The 13,038-nt window shown below is 38.4% G+C and overlaps 1 long non-coding RNA gene across 1 annotated transcript; it reads right to left on the bottom strand.

Annotated features, from left to right (window-relative positions):
- Positions 1 to 6,716: 6,716 nt before the first annotated feature.
- LOC107515472 lies at positions 6,717 to 11,372 on the bottom strand. The gene is made up of 3 exons (XR_001598016.2): positions 11,037 to 11,372; positions 9,098 to 9,348; positions 6,717 to 7,576 (listed from the first exon to the last, which is right to left on the bottom strand). It is a non-coding gene; the product is annotated as an uncharacterized LOC107515472 (long non-coding RNA).
- Between the last annotated feature and the right edge of the window lie 1,666 nt (positions 11,373 to 13,038).

Raw genomic sequence — 13,038 nt, 5'->3', positions numbered from 1 at the left:
GCAGAATTTTTTCATCATTTTTACCCCCTTCAGGGAGTAGCAAGAATTAATAAGTAACCAATTTAATATTTGGCAATGTAAAGAATTACCACAATGTTTTAAATATGGATTATAGAGACACACGTTTTTTTCATATATCTATAACCATAGTCTTTTAGTTTTCAAGTAAGAAGAGACTAAGTTTGGCTAGGTTTGCAAACAAGGCACCTTAGCACTAACAGAAATTAAACTTTCTTTAAAAGTGAACTTCAAGAAAACAAATCTATTCAGCATTGTAATGTGGGGATGGGAGTTTTGCTTCCACCAAGACAACTTGATAATCTTTCCCTGTTGAGCTCTTCAATCTCCCAGCTTGGTAGACTAGAAGAGTGTTGTGAACTTGGAGAGCAATCCTTGTAGAAACACCAAAGCACAACAGGATTTGGCATTAATGACTCTGATAGCTTAAACAGATGAAAAATGAGGAGCATGTCTTCTCACAAGACAAAAGGAGGTAAGGCGGCTTTCATTTTCCAGTGAGATTTGGTGTTGGTAAGCAGGCATAAAGTCAGGGTCCTTGCCTTGCTCCAGGTGGTTCAGGATAGTCACCCTTAAATGCCTCCCTGAATCGAAGTCCTCCATTGAGGACCATATAGGCAGCTCCTATTTGGGATAGACCTTGTCTAAGAATCTTGTTTACAACAGCATTATCTACTTGCAGGTGGTTTTATCTGACCTTTTCTTAGCTTTTCAGCATTTTTGCTGGCCAGACCTCAGATATCTGTCTTTCCAATAACCTATGACCGACCGCCCTGGATCCCTGACTTTCTTGCTGTGATCTCTGGTAACACCATATGCTGTACGTATTTTACCTTGACCACCTGAGCTTCTGACATCTGGCTGGTGCTTGCATTAAGCCAGGAGTGCACTCCATATAGTTTTCAGTCCTGACCTTGACTTTGATTTCCTTGCTGAACTGCCATTTTCAGACATCACACTACTGTAAGACCTCATTAAGGAGGTTTGTGGAGTCACTTCCTTGGGAAGTTTTCATAAGAAAGGCTGAATAAACTTGCTTAGATATATGAGTCTGGCCTTGGACTCAAATGCATCCTAATAATTTTATGGTCCTTACCAACGTTGTTATTGCAAACCACACAGTGCCATGCTAGAAAGGAAGGGTTTCTGTGGGTTACAAAAATTTCTGACAACCTCTTCTCAGGTTCAGTTCTAGGTCCCCCTCACATGAGATGTGTCCTGCATGTGTGAATTCAAGTCTCAGAAACATTTAAAGAAATGTGGAATTATGATAATATAAACCAAAGCAAGAACAAAAATAAGAACTTCCATTTTTCTCAAACCATTAAGTATTTCTAGTAACAAATCTAAATTGACATTCAGTATCTATTTTTTTCACTTTTAGAGAGGTTTGTGACCACCTGAACATACTTTTATTTAAACTGTTGTATCTTGCTTTTTGTTCAAAGGAATGAAAAAAAAAAAGTCGGGCCTGTCTGAATTAAGCCTCTCCATATACCTAGCTGTGAAGCCTGGGAAGATGCAAGATGAGGGCGTGTGTTAAAAACACAGGACAAGATGAATGAATGTCTGGCATTAAAGAGTTTGGAAAGGATGAGACCCTGGCTAGGCTGCCCCATATCAACCCAATGTGAGATGAGCAGGACCCGACAGAGGTGAGGTGAGGCAGGTAGTGGGATTACACTAAAGAAAGCCCTTCTTTCTCTTAGTGTGTTGGTTTAACAATCAAGGCTTCTGGGCCCAGGCGCTGCCTTTCATGTCTTTTCATGTTGTACATCTCCATTGTGCCCAGATAAAGAAAACAATGGCTGTATGAGGAAGCACCCCAGATACTCACCCTGGGAGCCATCACAAGGCAATTCATCTCACTCCCAACTGTCCACTGTTTTCCTACAAGAGCTGAAACTGTACCCGACACACTGACCACCAGACAGCCAGAGCTGGGAAGCTTGAATTCCACGAGCCTTTACAGGAATCCTGACGCAAAAATGCACCTCAATAGGTAAGAAGTTAAAAGAACACAAACAAACAGGGGAAATAAACTGGGAGATAAAACATTCTTGAGCTCCGGGGAACTCAAAAAGGGTATTTGGAGCACAATTCATACTTGGGCCAGCCAGCTCTGTTCATGCTGATAAGTCATTTTGAGAAAAACAAATGAATTCATATCTGATAAACCAGCACATTGATAATACCAAATTCCTTTTGCCTTTCTAAGGCTCTGTCAGGGAGGGGGGATAGATAAGTTCTTGCTGTACAAGGGCTGAGGGAGGTAAGATTTACTGTAGATGCCACATAATGAAATATTTCTCAGTTTAATCAGTTTCACAGGAATTGTACTGATAAATGTCCCTTCCTCCCAAATAATTAAGACATGCCTTCATATCGCCATACCTGCTGTTAGAATGGCAGTTGATAAAATCCATCTCAAGAGTGTCCACTGTTCTACTTGCAAATAAGAACAGCTGAGTGGACCCCAGGAGAGTTTTTATGATTTATTAAAATGTTTTTGAAGTGGTAGTTCAAGGTGCCTTCTGAATGGTACTGCCTATTATACACATATACACATGTACATACATAATAAAAGTTATTCTCCTGGATAATCAGCCTCAGACACCTAGTAACACAGTTATCTCAGAGAAAAGTGGGGTAAATAAATTAGGGACTGGTGCTGGATTTTGAATTGCTAGGTTATAGAGAAACTTCTGAATTCTCCATCTGGATTTAGCACTGACTAACACTTGTCATTTATTCTTTGTGATGTTAAATGCAGAAACAAAAAGTTAAAAAATGTCTGAATAATCCAGTGGCTGTAAGCAGCACTTATACAAAGTAGAAAGAGAGACCAATAGAGTGATTTCTGATTATTTTGGGGCGAATTGAGGATTAGTTTATACAAAAGGTAATATTTTAGCTGGATCATGAAGGGTTGGTAGGAAATAGGCAGGTAAAAATTCATTTCCCAATACACCTGTCACAGTGTAGGCATGCTTAAACATTTATTCATCTATTCATTCACCAGAATAACCCACATAAGTGCTGGGGATATAATTAATAAGATGGACTTGGTTGTTTTCAATCACATGAAATGATGTAGTCGTTGAAGCACTACGGATAGGTAAAAAGACATTTATAATACAACTGATAAAAACTAAAAAGGGCTTGAAAAGAGGGCTGCAGTGTTCTAGCAACACATAGTAGAAGGACAAGGAAGATTAGGCTCTTTCTTGCACTCTGCCCATCCTTGGAGCTTCCTGGATGAAAGGCAGAGTCAGTATTCTCTTGTTATTGTTTTCACAGTAATTAATCAACCCACTTCTTGAAGTCCGTTGGGAGAATTGTCTGATATAATTTTGATCAAAATAATCATAATCAAGGCTAAATATGTCCTCCTGCTTTACTCCCTTTAGTCCAAATTAATGAGTCTTAAAATATAGATTAGATTTTGTTTTCCACCACCAACTACAGGCCTTGGCCTGTAGCTCCCCTCACTTCTCCTGGCTCAATGCTGTGGATTCTAAGATAGGTCTCAAGAGTCCCAGAAAATATCATGGTACAAAATGAGATGTAGATGTCTCCCTTCTCTTACCTGAAGCTGCTCTGCCTCACACTGTAGGGGCAGATGTCTCTCTGGGCCTCAGATTCCCTCACTTTTAAATAAATTTAGACTACATTCAAACTAAATTTAGACTAAACTTTTATATTCAGAATTTCCTTTTTGGTTTGTTTGTTAGGAGATGAGTCTTTGAAATCAGTGGTGCTTTTGAATCATTAGAGGGCAGACTTCCCTTAGAGTAGGAAATGAAGGAGAGTTTTGAGAAATTCAAGTATTTGATATAAAGCATTGGTTTCTTCTCTTGAGTAGTGTCAGAGAGGGGAGGGATAGAGAGCAGTGGTGATAAGGAAGAAATTACCTAGAGCAAATGTTCACTGTTAATTAAATGTTAGTGTACAGCAGAGTGTGTCAGACTACAGGTCCTATTAGTAAATCATGAATCAGCTTATTGCATCATAAATATTATTAAAAAATAAGGTGGAACAAAACAGAAAACAATGAATTCTGTGTAGTAAGAAGAACTACTGTTTCATGAAATTTTGTTTCATGTGTATGTACATAGAAATGTGTACAGAATCACAATATAGATATTATTTCTAACTGTATGTGGAAGTCAAACATTTTGACAAATATTGGTTTAAGGGACAAAATGTTACTTTTAGGGTTAAGTTTTTAAAATATGTATATATGGACATATAAATTATAGTTTAATATATGGTTGAAGCAAGGTAACACTCACAGAGATAAACTAGAGTAATAAGTATTACAGAGTTAATAATCTTGAAGAAATAGAATGTATTCCATTTTATCCACAGATACCAACATCTTTTGTCTTAGAATTTGAAGCACTTTTCCTCTTTTTGAAGTTTTCAAAAAAAATTTTTATATATACCAATTATTGGCTATATATTTACACCTGCATCCAGGTCCCAATTCTACCATTTTCTATCTGTATGACTTTGGGAAAATTATTCAGTCTAGTTTGGCTAATTTGCCCTCTCTTTAAAATTAGGATAAGTGTACTTTGCACACAGTGTTGTTTTCACTATATCAGCTAACGTATGACAAGTACTTAACCCGGTCCCTAGCATATAATAAGCTCAGTACATGATAGTTCTCATGGTTAAAAGAGAATTAAATAGTTTCCCCTTCTTCTTAATTTTGGAAGTCAAAGTGCAGAACAAGCCATGAGATGGCCGATAAGCCAACATGGAGATTCCTCTCTGAGTGGATTGCATCTTTGTCTTCATCTACCTTTGAGAACCTACATATGAGGTAAGAACAATAAATTACCATGGGTAGCAAAGAATAAAAGTTGATCTCTGCTCATATTCATGTCCTTCAAACTGTCACTTCAATCTGGCTAAGAGCTGTATCATTTCTGGGATGTTTTCCAGTTGAAAAATTAAAGAACACAATGTCTCTGTTTAAGGTGAATAAGTTGGCTTCTGATGGGAAAACTCACTGTCCTGAATGGCATCCCTATTTTCACTGCTGCTTCAGGTCATGAAGGACAGCATAAAATGACATGTTTACATGTGGTAGCTTTTACAGTGTTCATGACAGAGGAATTCCATACAGGTTATACGGTTGTTTTTTAATGAGTATCCTATGAAATTTTTGAAACATGAAACAACTTTTTTATCTTGAAGGTCATTTCGTGCCCTCTTTATTGTCAACAATATCAGGGAAACTAGACTTGGAATTTCCAGAGATTGAGCCCACGGTCCAACAAGTTACATGTGCTGGTGGATAGCTTGAGGGTTTGTCTAAAAGGTATGACAGAATTCTTCAGTTTTTGAGTTGTGAGACATTATAGAGATCATCTAGAGCAAACTCTTTATTTTACAGATGAGGAGACAAAGCCCAGAGATATTAAAATTATCTGCTCAATGTTGTCACATGGTTAGTGTGTGGCTCAAGACCTGAAATCAGACATCTTCTCTCCAAGCCTAGTACTCTTTCCACTGTATTCTAGATTCCCAATAATGAGAATAAAGTAAAAGCAGTCCTTATAGTTCAAGGTCATGGCAGAACTATTTAGAGTCACCATCACAAAGCAGGCAGGCTAATTCTCAGTCGGCCTGGCCACAGGACAGAATTTCCAAGAGAGGGAGGAAACTGGGCTTTCTGCCACTCAATATGACATAAAGCACAAAAAAGGACCAGTTCCCTTTCTGAAGGGCATTTGATTTCAAAAGCTTGGTGAATATTCATAACTTTTAACCCAGTGATCCTATCCTAGAAATTAGTCCTGAAGAAAGAATATGGATGAGGGCAAAGATTAAGCTACAAGACAGCATGGCATTGTTTTTATAATAATAACATCTTGAACCCAAGGCGAGGGACATTATTTAAATAAATGATGATATGTTTTAGATGATATATTTTATTTTAGAACCATAAAAATGGTGTTTTAGAAAATAGCATCTAATAACCTGGGGGAGAAGTTCTTGATGTACTATTCCTCAGGAAAAGCACCTTACAGAGAGCAGTGTATATAGAACAACTCTAATTTTGTAACAAAAGTCTATATTTATACTTATGTTTGTTTAAAATAAGGATTCAGGTTAAATATTTCAACATATCAAGAGTGGGTGGTAAAATGACTGGGTCATTAATATTTTTGCCTTTGAGTTTTGCTATGTTATCCAAAATTTTGTACACAGACATACATTATTTTTGTAATGAGACAAAAATATCATTTAAAGTTACATTCTGATTTCTTCCTTTGTTCTGCTGCTGGAGTAGTCCCAATAAGCTGAAGATGTAGGGGATCCCTCTAGACCTTAAGTGTGGGTGCAGTATTGAGAACAGGAGAGGATCATGCTCTAAAGATTTATTACATGTTATATTTTCAGTCCTTTGGGTCAATTATAAACTTCATCAAGAACGAGACTAAAAAAATATTTTCTTCTAGACTACAATCTATTCCCACTCTCTATTAATCATATAAAATTAGAGAAAAGCAAAATAAAACATGTTACAGTAAAATTATTGCTGGCAATATATAAGAATTACTTACTGTATGTGAAAAGCATATGAACTTCTATACAGGACTTCAAGTTATAAAGTCATGTCATGTAAACCTAAAACTAACCTAGTAATGTTATTACATCTATCTTGCTAGTATGTTGCAAATTATTTAAATAAAACAAACTGATAGATGGCACTTTTTAACTGAAGGTGTTACCATTCATGAACATTTTGAGGGCTTATTATCACCTCTAGCATAGGTGTGAATGATTCCTATTTAAATCATAAGACACACACACACACACACACACACACACACACATCTTAGTTTAGTAATTTGGAAATTATAGGCCAAAAATAAATTCGAAGCAAAAATGCATTACTACATTATAGGGTCAATCAAATAAACTACAGCAAACAATTTCGGTAATAATAAAGCCTGATCAAGAGTAATTTATCACTGAAAAGCAAGAATGACAGCCATTAAAAACAGTATCCAAACAAAACAAAAATGATGAGACACTGATTTGAAAGTCACTTTATAAAAAATTATGGAATTCCAAATATTGGCACATACACCTATGTTATTGGGTCTGGGCAGTGCTGCCATGAAGCTCGATTTTTAAAATAGAATATGAGATTAGAGTCTTAAGTAAAATCCAACAATAGGCTTTTGTTGGTTTATGATTGTGGAGTTTGTGTAACTTGTAATAATTTACTTAGCCGATTGGCTCTAGGTAAAATAGAAATCTATGGCCTTGCACTGCCACCTGCCTGTCACCTACCTGTAAGATTGTAGGAAAGGACACTCATTTTAGAATCAGCAATCTGTCTGAGGCTCACAGATGTCCCAGGTTTAGGAAAGTCTTGATCCATGTAATGTGAGGAAATGGTAAGAATCTGATGCATTGGTTCACCCAGGAACCAGAGGGAAGGCTAAGAGACTTCTTCTGAAGAGTGTGGAGAAATCCAGAAAGCTTTTCTTCATTTTTTTTTGTTCTATTTTCTTTTTCTATCTTCTTCTCCCTTACGATTTAAGTAGTGACAGAAATAGAAGATTGGTTATGGGAGGACATGCCATGGTAGTGTGTGTGTGTTTTTTTTTTCCTGGTGATTTTTCATTTTCTTGATTCCTTAACAAGCCACCTTTCATCTCCGAAGAATAACTTCCTTTTCCAATTGCTACACATCCCTATTCCACAGAAATAAAGGGAGAGCTTGAGAATTTTATAAACGAAGAGAAGATGTTGGAACCTCTTTAATAGCCACCACCCTCAGGGAATTAGGGATTATGAGGAAATTCCTAACTAGGCCCAAGAAGAAAACCTAGGAATCCTAACCACTAGACAGGCACTGTGATTCCTGGGCCTTTGGGGAGTTTAAGAATTAGCTGTGAGGATATTGATTTCAACATCTGAAAGGGCTTTTTGCACAACCCCCTTCTTTTAAAAATGGTTTGGCATGTCAGATGTCATCTGGCCCTGACAATTTACATGTCTCCCTCTGGGAAGGGGATCATGACAACAGTAGCAGAAGGCTGGAGGCCTCATGATCTTGTGAGACGACAATGGGCTGAGGCACCAGCTGTGTGTTTGTTGCATGGCCAGGCTCTGAGGCTAATTAGGGCTACCAGACTTGAGGGCGCCCCTGGTTGCTTATGCCTTCTGCAGGGGCTCCACAACTGCTGAGGCTGTCTGGTCAGGATGAGTCAAGCCTTGAAACCCTTGGACATCCATGAAGTTTGTCTTCTGAGCCCCTCCCTCCTGCTGTCTTTTCTACTTTATGCAGCCTCTTTGCACTTCTCATGATATTTTGACTCCATTTCTACCCCAGCTCACTCTCAGAAAAGGTTCTGATCTTCGCCTGACATTTTGAGTATAGACTTAGGTTGACCACTACTTTTCTGAATGAAATTGTCATTCTCATGTTTTTTTTCCCCCCCAATGGTGCAGAGATCATGTCTCTTGATCTGGCAGAGTTGGAGTACTATTTTGAGGACTAGGGGGATTTCCTAGATTCCTTTAAATTACAGAAGGGTTGCTCCTTCCTCAAATAAGGTTTTGCTCCATGAATACAGTAGGACAGTGTGAATTCAAGTTGAAAATCATTACCAACCACCTCCATCTCTCTGTGGAAGGACTTCCAACAGAACTCAGATTTGTTACCCCGGGGGAAAAAACTGGGTCATTCAGAAGTGCCCCAGTCATGTCTTTACTTACTTTGTTCTGACTATAGGGAAGTACCTGGACAAGTGGCTTAAATTGGCTATGCCTCAGTTTTCCTCATTTACAAAATGAGTATAATCAAAATAGTACTATCTTTAAGGTAAGTTAAATGTAACTGTATATGTAAAAAGGCATTTGCAGGAGTGCTTGCCACACAGAAATCACTTCTGGGCCCAGTGACTACTTACCTCTGAGGCTTGAGGAGTAAAGAATTGAAACCTAACTTTCGAATAGTACCTATAGGTGAAGCTCTTGTTTGTGTTTGTTTGTTTGTTTCTAAACTGAAAGAATAAAAATTAAGTAGCAGGCCTCCTTTACTCACCTGGGGCATATTGTGATCCTCGTGGCGGGGGCTTATCTCCAGGAATCCCGTTTCACCTTGAAGTGGTTCTCCTAGGTCAGTAGAGCATGTGTGCCCTAGGCTGCATTTCCTTTCCTTGACCTCTCTTCTACAGGAATTACTTACTTGTCTGGCTTGGTTTGCTATGTACTTTCATCTATTAATTTTGGTTTGTGTCTCATGTCAACCACTGTCCCAAACCAAGAACCAAAAATCTTTCTCGGTACACAATCCTTAAAAAGGAAAGGAAAAGAAATGAAGATAAATGAGAGAAAAAGCTTGACATGTTCAATTGGCTACCAAAAGATTAATCCTCAAAATCCTAATAAATTAGCATACATTTTGGTCACTTTGGCTGATGGATATCATAGTACAGATTACACATGAATATTACAGTTATGCATTTTTGCATCCATCATACTAAATTCAGCACCTTGAAGTTTCCAGTGTCCTTGGATTATCCCTAAAGCCAACATGGGAAGTCCCAGGTATATGTTACCTTCTTAGCCAGTGATTTACTTAAACTTTGGTTACTGAGATGAATCAGGGAGGGCTGAAATTAGGGTTTCATTCTAGGGATGTACACACTAATAGGAGAGACAGAATCACATGACAACCAAGAAAAGAGGCCAGGCATCTTTGTGCCTTCTGGGGCCCAGGACAGCATGAATAGCTAGCTATGTAGCTAGCTCTGATTCTGTCATTGACATGGCTATTCTTCTGTCTGTCTCTCTTATTCAGTGCAGGGTGCTACAACAAAATACCATAGACTACGTGGCTTATAAACAACAGAATTTATTTTTCACAATTCTCAAGGCTAGGAAGTCCAAGATCAAGGTGCTGACAGATCTTGTGTCTGGTGAGGCCTGCTTCCAAGCTTCACACTGCCAACTTCTTTTTGTATCCTCACATGGTAGAAAGAGAGCTAGCTCATTCTCTGGCCTCTTCTTATAAGGGCATCAGTCCTATTCATGAGGGCTCCATCCTCATGATCTAATTAATTTCCAAATGTTCTATGTCCAGATACTATCGCATTGAGATTAGGCTTTCAACATATTAATTTTGGGGGACACGGTCATTTGGTCCATTGCAGTGTCTCTTTGAGATATCAACTTCTAATGCTATCAACACTGTTCCATACCCTCTACCTCCACTATCCTAACAGACAGTACATAAGTGGACTACCTAGGGGCTGTGCATGGGAAATGACTGACATCTCTGCTCCACAGTCTCAGCATCAATCCCTAGAGCATGGCAGTAGCCCCAGCATTCTTTTTAGTAGCTTTACCCTATGCTTCAAGGGAATGAGAACAAGTCAACAGCACCACGTACCAACAGGGTCCCAAAGGGGCCTTTTCCCACATCCCTGTGCCACTGGATTAAGTAGCATTAGAGTCAGAATTTGGAACAAGGTTATTTTTATTGTGACAAACTATCAACAGACATGACAATACCCAGGACATGGAAAGTTACATTTCTAAGAAGAGCTAGCCAATATTCTCAATTCTGCAACCCTGTCCCACTCCATCTGTGGTTATAGCCTTCTCTCTTTTCCTCAATAAATCACTAAGCAACTTCACATTATTACTAGTGAGAAAAGGACAAGAATGTGTATGCCAAGAGAGGAAGGCTCATAAGGCACAAATCAGAGCTGCCTTAGTCACCTGGATGGAATGCTCTATTTTTGTTTTTTTTTTTAATCTCAGGCCTTTTGGTTTAGAGTTGCCTCCATTCTACAAGATGGAGAGAGAAGAAAGCAATAAGCAATCCACAAGGAAAGAGATTCAAGAGGAAGAAGATAAGTTATAAGAGAAGAATGGTGAGTAGTTGATCTAAAAGGGAGAAGAAGCTGAAATACTGTTTAACTAAGGAAAAAAATTGCTACTTCTCTTATTAAAATCACTTCTTCTTTGTCTTTTACCTTGTCTCCTCGGGGATGGAGAAAGAGGGGCCATCAGCACAGGAAGTCATCCCTGAATGTGCTCTCCCTAATCTGAGAAAAGACTTCATTCTCCTTTCCTCCAGCTCCCAGAGAAAAACCTATTATTGCAGCACGTGCCACATGATGGTGAAATTGGCTCCTTCTCATGTAAAAGCATTATTCCTCTCAGTCGTGGAACCAACTTATTCATATTATACTTCAGGGCCAAGCACCTAGAATGTTTAAGAAATATTGTTTGAAAAGATTGTTCTCTGATAAAACACAGTAAAACAAATATTTTTGCTATTTGCTTGATAGATTAAAAATCCTTAAAGGAGAAGCCATGTGTAACTTACTTTTTCTATTCCTGTGACCATTGAGAGTAAGTGTTAGTTCTTAATATGGATAGAGCAAGAAAGATCACAGTTCATGCAGGACCTATATATATTGATAATACTGGCAATAAGGTATAATGACAAAGTCCATTATTATCATGGCTTAGCATGTTCTTTCTTTGCTGGGATGAGGTTTGAAGTTGGCTGAGAGGTCATTGCTACCTGGAGATCCCCAGTGAGCTGAAGCACTTATAACAAGAAGCACTTGTTATAAACGAGTTGTGAGGGAACCCTCTCCTTGGTAGCATCAGAACACAAAGGCAAGTGGGGGTCCTGCTAAAGCTAGCACCGCAAAGTTATCAACACCAAAATTCATTCTGATTTGAGAGATTTTTATCTTACCCTGGCTCAATTTTTTTTTCTTTCAGCTTCCCTGACAAGCTATCATATAATAGTTATGGTTAGAACAAGACTCCTGTAAGCAAGTTGTAGCCAAAACAATAATAACAATGAAGAAACCTCTCAAGCTGGCTCATTGTTCTTAATACAACACATCTCATATAGATCTTATTTCAATTGATTTAAAAGAAATAGAGGAAGTAAGATGAGTGCAAACTAGATAACATCTTAATCACTGTCTCCACTATTTCATCCTGACCCTGATACCTCTGCATCATCTTCCTGCTGGATGCCCTCCCATTGTGCATTCCTGTATTCTTCTTTTTATTATTACTTGGCGACCTCTGTTCTGCTCAGAATGGCATGTGAAATGACTGCTTGTGGAACTGCTCTCCATTGTTAAGAAGACAATAAAAGGATGTCTGATAAGCATCTTACGACAGACTTTTCTCCAGCTGAAGCATATTGGCGGCACAGTTTTCCAAATTTGCATTCTACCTGGGCTCCACAGAGCTAGCTGAGACTCTTTGCCAAGGGAGGACATTGTTCCTTAATTTCTAGAGGCCACAAGCAATTACCGGATTGTGGTAGATATTGTCTTAGAGCTGGCTAATTCTCACACTATGAACTGGCAACTATAAATCCTTGGTTGTTCAAAAGACTTTAGAACTGCCTCGATGTTTCAGAAAACCTGTTTGATTGAGAAGCATGTGAGCAGGTATAATGTGGTCTGAGTTCAAGAAGGTGTAGATTTAAATATGGTAGTTCACCCTTATCTGTGGGGTGATATTTTTCAGGATCCCCGATGAGTACTTAAAACCTTGGGTAGCTTCAAAACCTATGCATTCTATATATTTTTTCCTATACGTACATATTTATAATAAAGTCGAATTTATAAATTAGGCACGGTAAGAGTTTAACAACTAATAGTAAAGTAGAATAATTATAACAAATTACAAAGATTGCTTGAACCAAGGACTGTGTTATCAAGACAGTTGTTCTGATGACCAAGATAGCTACTAAGTGACTAGTGGGTGGGGAGTGCATGGAATGTGGAGACACTGGACAAAGGGGTGATTCAGGTCCCAGGCAGGACGGAGCAAGATGGTGCGAGATTTCATCATGCTACCCAGAAAGGTGCGTAATGTAAAACTTATAAATCGTTTATTTCTGGAATTTTCCATTTTGGACTGATGTTGACCTTGGATAACTGAAACCACGGAAAGCAAAATTGCAGATAAGGGGGGGACTATTGTAAACGTGGAAAA

Source organism: Rousettus aegyptiacus, unplaced genomic scaffold, assembly GCF_014176215.1.
Source record: "Rousettus aegyptiacus isolate mRouAeg1 unplaced genomic scaffold, mRouAeg1.p scaffold_m13_p_1, whole genome shotgun sequence".
Taxonomy (NCBI): Eukaryota; Metazoa; Chordata; class Mammalia; order Chiroptera; family Pteropodidae; genus Rousettus; species Rousettus aegyptiacus.
The sequence above is the reverse complement of the archived record's forward strand: the minus strand, read 5'-3'. Positions and strand labels throughout refer to the sequence as shown.